This window comes from Dermacentor andersoni, chromosome 9 (genome assembly GCF_023375885.2).
Source record: "Dermacentor andersoni chromosome 9, qqDerAnde1_hic_scaffold, whole genome shotgun sequence".
Taxonomy (NCBI): Eukaryota; Metazoa; Arthropoda; class Arachnida; order Ixodida; family Ixodidae; genus Dermacentor; species Dermacentor andersoni.
This window is the reverse complement of record NC_092822.1, coordinates 94,668,721-94,676,032: the sequence shown is the minus strand read 5'-3', so window position 1 is coordinate 94,676,032 and position 7,312 is coordinate 94,668,721. Positions and strand designations below refer to the sequence as shown.

Genomic DNA, 7,312 nt, shown 5'->3' with positions numbered 1-7,312 from the left:
TTACTGTTTAAGCGCTCTACCAGAAATGTTTTTGCTCATCGTTCCTCTTATTAGAGCAGCATGAGGTACTGCTGTTAAAAGCCTCTTCACTCTCTTCATTCTTTCATAAGCGGTATTACACAATGTCGTGCAATAAAGTTTCTGCTGCTTATGGCCCACTCATATCTGCCAGAAGGGACAACTCTTGAAGAAGGTTTTCTTTGTACCATGTGTGCGACGTAGTATGAGCATTCATACCTTGACATTTATACATCTGTAGAACAGGCTTTCTGAAGGAGTACTTGCTATACCTGATCATGCTTATTTGTGCAGTGCTGTTGAACAATACATATTGATGCAATGAATATTTACACACTCGAATTATCACGAAAGATGGTTGTTTTACAATTCTGCCCTTTGCTTTCTATTGCTTTTCTATTGGTGTTAAATTTTGCATAAGCATGCCCCCTATGCAATAGGATTTTGAAGTGTAAGGGTTCAATAAAAGGTGATGAACTAAATCTAACTGCAAGAGCTTTTTTTTTCCACCTATGTCTCCCATCGAAATGCAACTTCCATGGCTGGCAAATCAACCCCTCGCCTTGTGTTAGCAACAGAATGCTGTAGCCACAGTGGCTGGTGAACAAATTAAAGAACAATATTTCTGCCTATAATTTTTTTTCTTGCCTGTATTTAAGTAAAGTTTGGAATAAGTTTGTCATTGCAATAAAGCCCAGTTTGTGGTCTTTTATTGAATAAACCACAGATTGTGTATAGTTGAAATGCAGAAATTTGTTCTAAAATCCTCGGATGATATATGTTCTTGCAAGTAGCATGGTATTTCATTACTTATAAAGATAGTAATCGCAGCGGATATCGTTATATGGTTTAACACACTAATATATGTGATCACAAACTTATTAGAAACTTACTAGAAACATGTACGGCAGGAATGTTTCTGCACACTTGATCAGCTGTAAACGTGCAAAAACTGCTTGTACTGGCTGACTTCACTGCACAGTTTTCATTTACTTTTCTTCAGCGTGTCGTTTTATACTGTTTTATCCCCACAAGAACAGGCCGTTCGCCTGCTTTTCGCATTGTTGCACGAGTTCTACATGATTGTGCAGGAGGGTACATTGTCACTGTGCCACTATAGCAAGCAGTTTACTTAATCTACTAGCTGTACACTTAATTACCTTGCAGAGCAAGTGTTCATATAGATGCAGTAAGGATACAAAATCCGCAACATTGTCAATGTTTATTGGTTTCTGTGCAAGAAAAAAAAATTATCTAGAGAAGAGCTGCAACTTAACGTGCATGTAATATTTTATTCAAGCCACGGATTTAATGCAATCGTAGCGAATTCGTTACGATAGCCTACACTTTCGCTCTGTCAAATTTAATAAAAAGAAAGATAAGCTTTCAAGATGCATCGGGAAATTCAAGCTTGAAAACCGACAAGAAAACACAACTGAACGGTACCGCGTTCAGCGCAACGTTGAAACTTCGGGTACTTTGCTGTCCTGTCATTTGCCCTTGCCGAGGTTGAAATAATTCAAGCTGCTCCGTAAGCGCGATTTTTGCATCCTACTCAACAAAAGAACATTGTGACGACCTCGTCGTCTGCTGGGGATCGAACACCGCCTAGCACCGACAACTCGCAAAGGCGTACGAAGCAAACGTGAAAATGCACTTTATTTGCTGCGTAGCGTGTCGACAAACGTACATAAATCGGAGAATGCAATCTGCGGTACAAGTTTTTTTATTCTCCCTTCGCGTACGTACCGAATGTGACGATCCACGTCTCCGCGCATTGCACTTGTCGTGCGAGACGCCATTTTCCAAAACAAACCGGTGAAATAGCTCCGTTGACAGCTCTCCGCGCAATTTCGACGGAAAATCGCAGCGATCGGTGCGACCAACCGGTTGGTCGCAGCCGAAAATCGGGGGGTCGGCACTGCGATTTTCATCGCAAACGACGGAAATCGCACATCCAGTGCGACGAAAATCGCATCTGTGAAACAGGCTTTAGACGTACAGCCACATCCTAGACGGGATGCGATACATGCACTCTAGAAGTGCACAGCAATAATGGTTCTGATTTTAGATTTAATAGTGTGGGCTGCACCCGGCTGCAGTGCAATACCAGGACAACCCGTGGTGCTGGAGGGGCAAGCCCCGTCCTAGCGCCGCCTTACAAAAATAGGATCAATATCGTAAGACCCATAATAGGGCCATAGGCCATATCAGATACTAAGCTGATAGGAACAGATACTACACTTGATCTCAGCCGATAGGCCGAGAAGCGATGCCATGGATCACGTTTCGATGTAACCCGCTTCAAACAAACCTACAACATGGAGCCAGCAAAGTGCGAGAGAGAACTCCATTTGTCAAATAACTGGCCAAATTTGACAATAAAAAATACGGTTCCCTATATGCATAACAGGTACGCAATATAACTTTTATTTTAAATTGCAATAGATTTTACTTATAACGTTTCCAATTTGAAACAACAATCTACGTACCATGCCTGACTGCCCGTTAGGTTTGTGGCGCCATCCTGTGGCTAAAATGATAACTTAGGTGTCTCGCTATGGTCACGTGGCTTTGTTTCTATAGCGGGAATCCCGAAATCCCGTGGACCAGCGGCAACTACGGCGCCATGGGTCCACTGCCTGTAGTGCAGGTTTGGTGTATTGGCATAGGCCAGTGTATCGTACGTGCAACAGAGCAATGGGAGAACCGGGGTCGCTTATGCGATGACGACATCAGTACGGCGCTGCGATCGACCGGCATGCCCAGAGCGGGAAATTATACATGCTGTGCGAAAGCCCGCACTTATAAATTAAAACGGTCTGAAATCAATTGAAGTTAATATAACTCACAAAAAATAAATACTACAAACTGTTAGGATACTTCAATAACGCCGACTAAGCTTGCACGTTTCCAACCACGGATGATGTAGTGTTCCTGATCGTACGCTCAGCGTTTCAGTTGCAGAAGACAAACACTTCTCTACTCGTTCCGTTCGGTAAGACCGCATATGCTTTTAGTATTTCGAAACACACGGGGATAAGAAGCCCGGAAGGGCACCTGCACTGTGCCTGGTGGGTTGCACGGGATTCCCTTCAAGTTGCATCAGCCATAAAGGCGATCGCCAGGTTTCACTGAAGAAAAGAAACACACACACACGCACGCACACTCACACGCACACATACACGGACGCACGCGTGACCCCCACGACAACCATAACTGCTGATCCCGGAGGCCCTGTGTTGCACCTTTATTTTTCCTCTTGCCAGCAATGACTCCAGGCTGCAGTGACAGATGGCGCTGCAGTAGACCGGCGTGCTCCAGCACGCCCGGCGGCGCATTTACTTCCGCACAATTCGCACGCGTAATTCATTTTTCCATGGCAGCAGGGCCCTCGACTGTGGTGCCGCCGCTCGGGGGAACGCGAACAACGGCGGCCCGGCGCCTCTGGGCGCTTTTGCTCCCTAAGGATGCCATTTGCCTAGGTACGAACGCAGGAAACGCCCCTAGATCCATTCGTCCCTAGACAACGCTGTCTGCACAACTTGAAACGTGCGCCGCACTGAAGTTGCGCCCTGCTGCATTCGCTGCTCTGCCGTGTTCTGCGGTAATAAATCATGTTTTCTCTGTCACAGTGAGTGCATATGAAAATTGTATAATCGAAAGGTGGTGAGTGAAACGTTTCAAATAACGACGCGCTACCAGTATTTATGGATGGCTTTAGGGCCCGAGCATCGCTTGTGATTCTCAGCCGGAAATCTGCACCATGTGAATGTATCGTAAATCTAGCTCAGGTCATTTCGCATACCGCAAAGCAACATCATGCTCGCAACTGAAACGCATAAGTGGGTGTTACGTGCCCTCGCCTCAACTATGCCCGGGTCCTGCGCGCTTCCCTCGGATGCCAGCCACATGTACGGATCTCTTTGTCAATGCCCTCACCGTGCATGAATTCTGGTGTAAGCTTGCACCCTTCGGGGTTTTATCTTGTCCCATAACAATAATCATCTTGCGCGCCTTTACATTCTTCTACGCTGCCTGCCTGGCACGGATATATGCACACGTCATCTACGTGGCTTCTTGATAGGAAAGTAGTGAGTGCATAGTTCTTAAGAAAAGAAACGCACGAACGCTGATGATGATTATCGTTGCGTGACAAGATAAGCCCCAATGCAAACGTTTTTACGAGTGTGTAGTGCACATCGATAACTTGTGAACAAATGTGCATATTATATTTCCATCCACCTTAAGCTATCATTTCCTTCTACATTGTTCCATAGATTGAGTGCAGATCCTTGCTTCGTTGGGCACATTCTCGTTTGCATGGGCATTGCCCTTTCGCAGGATCTGTACCTTAACGTTAAAGTGCAAATAAAGTATGAAGTGTTGAAAACTGCACCTATTTTCGTACAGTTTGGTGGTGCCAGAATGCTGTAAAAAGGTCCGCAGGAACATTCGGGCTACGTTGTGCCAATTCATATTGATTCATATTAATTTCAGCACGGCAATTAAAAAATACATTGCAAATAAAGAAAAAAGACGGTGTAACTCAGCTTTTTTTTTTTTTTTAATGCGAGGATAAATGCCTCAGGGCATACAACAGTATGGGATGGGGGTGAATAAGCATGATTAAATGAATGGAAATAGATTTGCTGATCTAATGAAGTCCAAGAGGAACCGATAATGCGGTGCCTGCGTCCAAGCAGTGTAATTGTGTAACTCAGTTTCAATCAGCAACTTATGTGGCATACGAGAAAAAAAAAGGAGAGAAAAGAATGTTTGCAGTCGAGATTGCATTGCTGATTATGATTCTAGTGGAATCGTGTTGTTTTTGCACGAGTTTACTGCCCTTGCTCTTATGATTTGCTGAAACATTGTCAACATTCTTACTGCTGCTTCTGGTCGATATAGGTGCTATATTTGAAGCAAACTTTCATCAAGTAATCTTGCCGTTTTGCATTTGAACACCTTTTCATCTGCCATTTATTTGTTCCTGAACCTGGAAAAGATGACTAAATGCTAAAGGTGTTGAGGCCCAACCTCCAAAATATTTAATGGTACAAGTAATCTTCTAATAGCTGCCATGTCCGGCTGTACAAATTGCCACTTGCAATTCGGTGCCCAGCTGGGTGCTGCTAATCTTGTCATTTTGTAGACACTTTTCTCAGCTGCTCAATCTTGCCACAACAGCTACTGCACTTGTTTCTTCCATCTACTATCTACAGCAACAAGGCAATAGCACGGCATCAGTAATGTTTGTAGCACAAAATGCTCGGTGTAATGCGATTGTCATCTGTCTACATTAGTAAAGCAAGCACATTAAAATCATCTGCAAAGGTGAAATATTCATTATTAATCTTGGACACTGCAGACAAATATACTTCTGTAGAGCGTGAAAAGCATTCTTGAGCTAGGAACACAGCTCTAGCCAAGAGGAAAGGCAGCATAAAGCTGGGACACTCGTGTTGTCACACGGCTCGCTTGAATGGCTCTTTGCTCCTGCACATAATGGCCTCTCTCTGAAGCCAAGTTCTGCAGAGTTATACGACTTGCAATGTCGAGGTTTGTTGGGGCACCCTGACCCTCTGCAACACATACTGAAAGGACACTTGAAGCAACTTTGCCTGCAACAAGTACTCAGCAGACACTCTCCCAGCAGTCATGTTTTTGAAGGGTTTGCTGGACTGTATATCAGCCCTCATCTTGCATGCTTTTGTCCTACAGTGTTGGCACCTTGTTGGAACAGCTTGGAAATCGCAACGTACATCTGCGATCAAAATTAGGCAGACAAAATGTTCTATTGATAAAGAAATTCCTTAACAACTCCGACTTGTTACATTAAATTGATGAGTGCACTGCAACGGTTGCAATACGAAGTTTCAACTGCAGTTTTAGGTTCGATGTCGAAAATCAAGAAAGTTTTAGTGTTTTTCACAAATTCCCTGGTTTCCACACTTTTTTACGAGTAGTTTACTTCAATGGCATTATGGCGCAGCCCTTAAAACACTATTTACTGCGGCAGATGCTGCCAGCAAACATTCGCATTTCTTTTGTGCTGCTTTAACATTGGCCTTTAGACAGCCTGCGGGCAACCATCCTGCAAGTTTGATGTATTTGACCTGCTGCTGCTATACAACACTCCAGTGGCCTTGCTGACTATCATGTTCACTTGATTGGGATTTTGGGCTGGCTACCAGTCTGCCCCTCGAAACTAAAAAGCTCTATCTCTTTAACCACTTGCTGAACTTTTCTCCTGTTCTCTTAAGCACAAGGTGTCAGCCGTACAGGATATTCCCTATAGTGCCCAATGCCGCAGCCCTTGCCCCTGGTGGCACTGTGCCGACTGCTTTGCCTTGAGTGCTTGACACCTCAACCACTCTCCTCAAGGCTGCACCTCCTCTCCCTGGGTCAATCAACACGACTGATCACTCCGCATCCACCCTCAGTTTTGCTGCCATGCCCTTCAATAAATGCTACCGAGTACGAGTACTCCAACACTTCACATCAAGCCCTGCAGTGCCTCACTCCTTCATCTCCACCAATGCTAATAGTGCCTTGCAAGTTCACTACTTCGCCCGTGTGCTGCTGCAAACATGATAGAACATGGGATTAGCCAATAATACATGCAACCATGCCTTCCATGTGCAGTAGCTGAGATCCACTTTCGTGTCATCTGATCTGGCACATATTTTTTACCGTAATGAAATTAAATACTTCAAACGAATTTTAATTTTGAATTAAATTTCCAGCTTTTAATAAATGGTGTTTTTATCTTGGTTGCATTACTATCTGAAAATTGTGTCAATATTCACCAAAGTGTGTTTTGTACACTGACAAATATCATAAAACTGAAGATGCATCTTCTTTTTAAGTCAACATACTTGTGACTCGCTGTGGTGGCATAATCGCTATGGTGCTGCGCCGCTAAGCCTGAGGGCGCGGGATCGAATCCTGGCTGCCGGCTCCCGTTTTTCGCCTATGCGCCGTACAGTGGGCGCATGTTAAAAACCTCAAGTGGTCAGACATAATCCGGATGCAAAACCATGGCGAAACCGCCCTTGGCAGTGGACCGCGCAGCTGCCGTAGCACCCACGGTGCACACTACGTGGGTCGACGCACGCTCAGATAGCTCGCCGCGCTCTCTGCGCAGGCATGAAAGGTGTGGACACAGCTAAATTTGCAGTCATTACGGGAGAGCGCACGGAGACGGCAGATTAGCCAGAGACCATATTCCAGCACTAGGTCACCGTGACGTCTAGTAGTAGCTGTTGTTGTTCTTGTTGTTGTTGTTGCG

General features: G+C 44.8%; 1 non-coding gene across 1 annotated transcript; it reads right to left on the bottom strand.

The window, feature by feature from the left end:
• Nucleotides 1–2,094: 2,094 nt before the first annotated feature.
• On the bottom strand, nucleotides 2,095–2,292 carry LOC140213374 (U2 spliceosomal RNA). The gene has a single exon (XR_011890316.1). It is a non-coding gene; the product is annotated as a U2 spliceosomal RNA (small nuclear RNA).
• Between the last annotated feature and the right edge of the window lie 5,020 nt (nucleotides 2,293–7,312).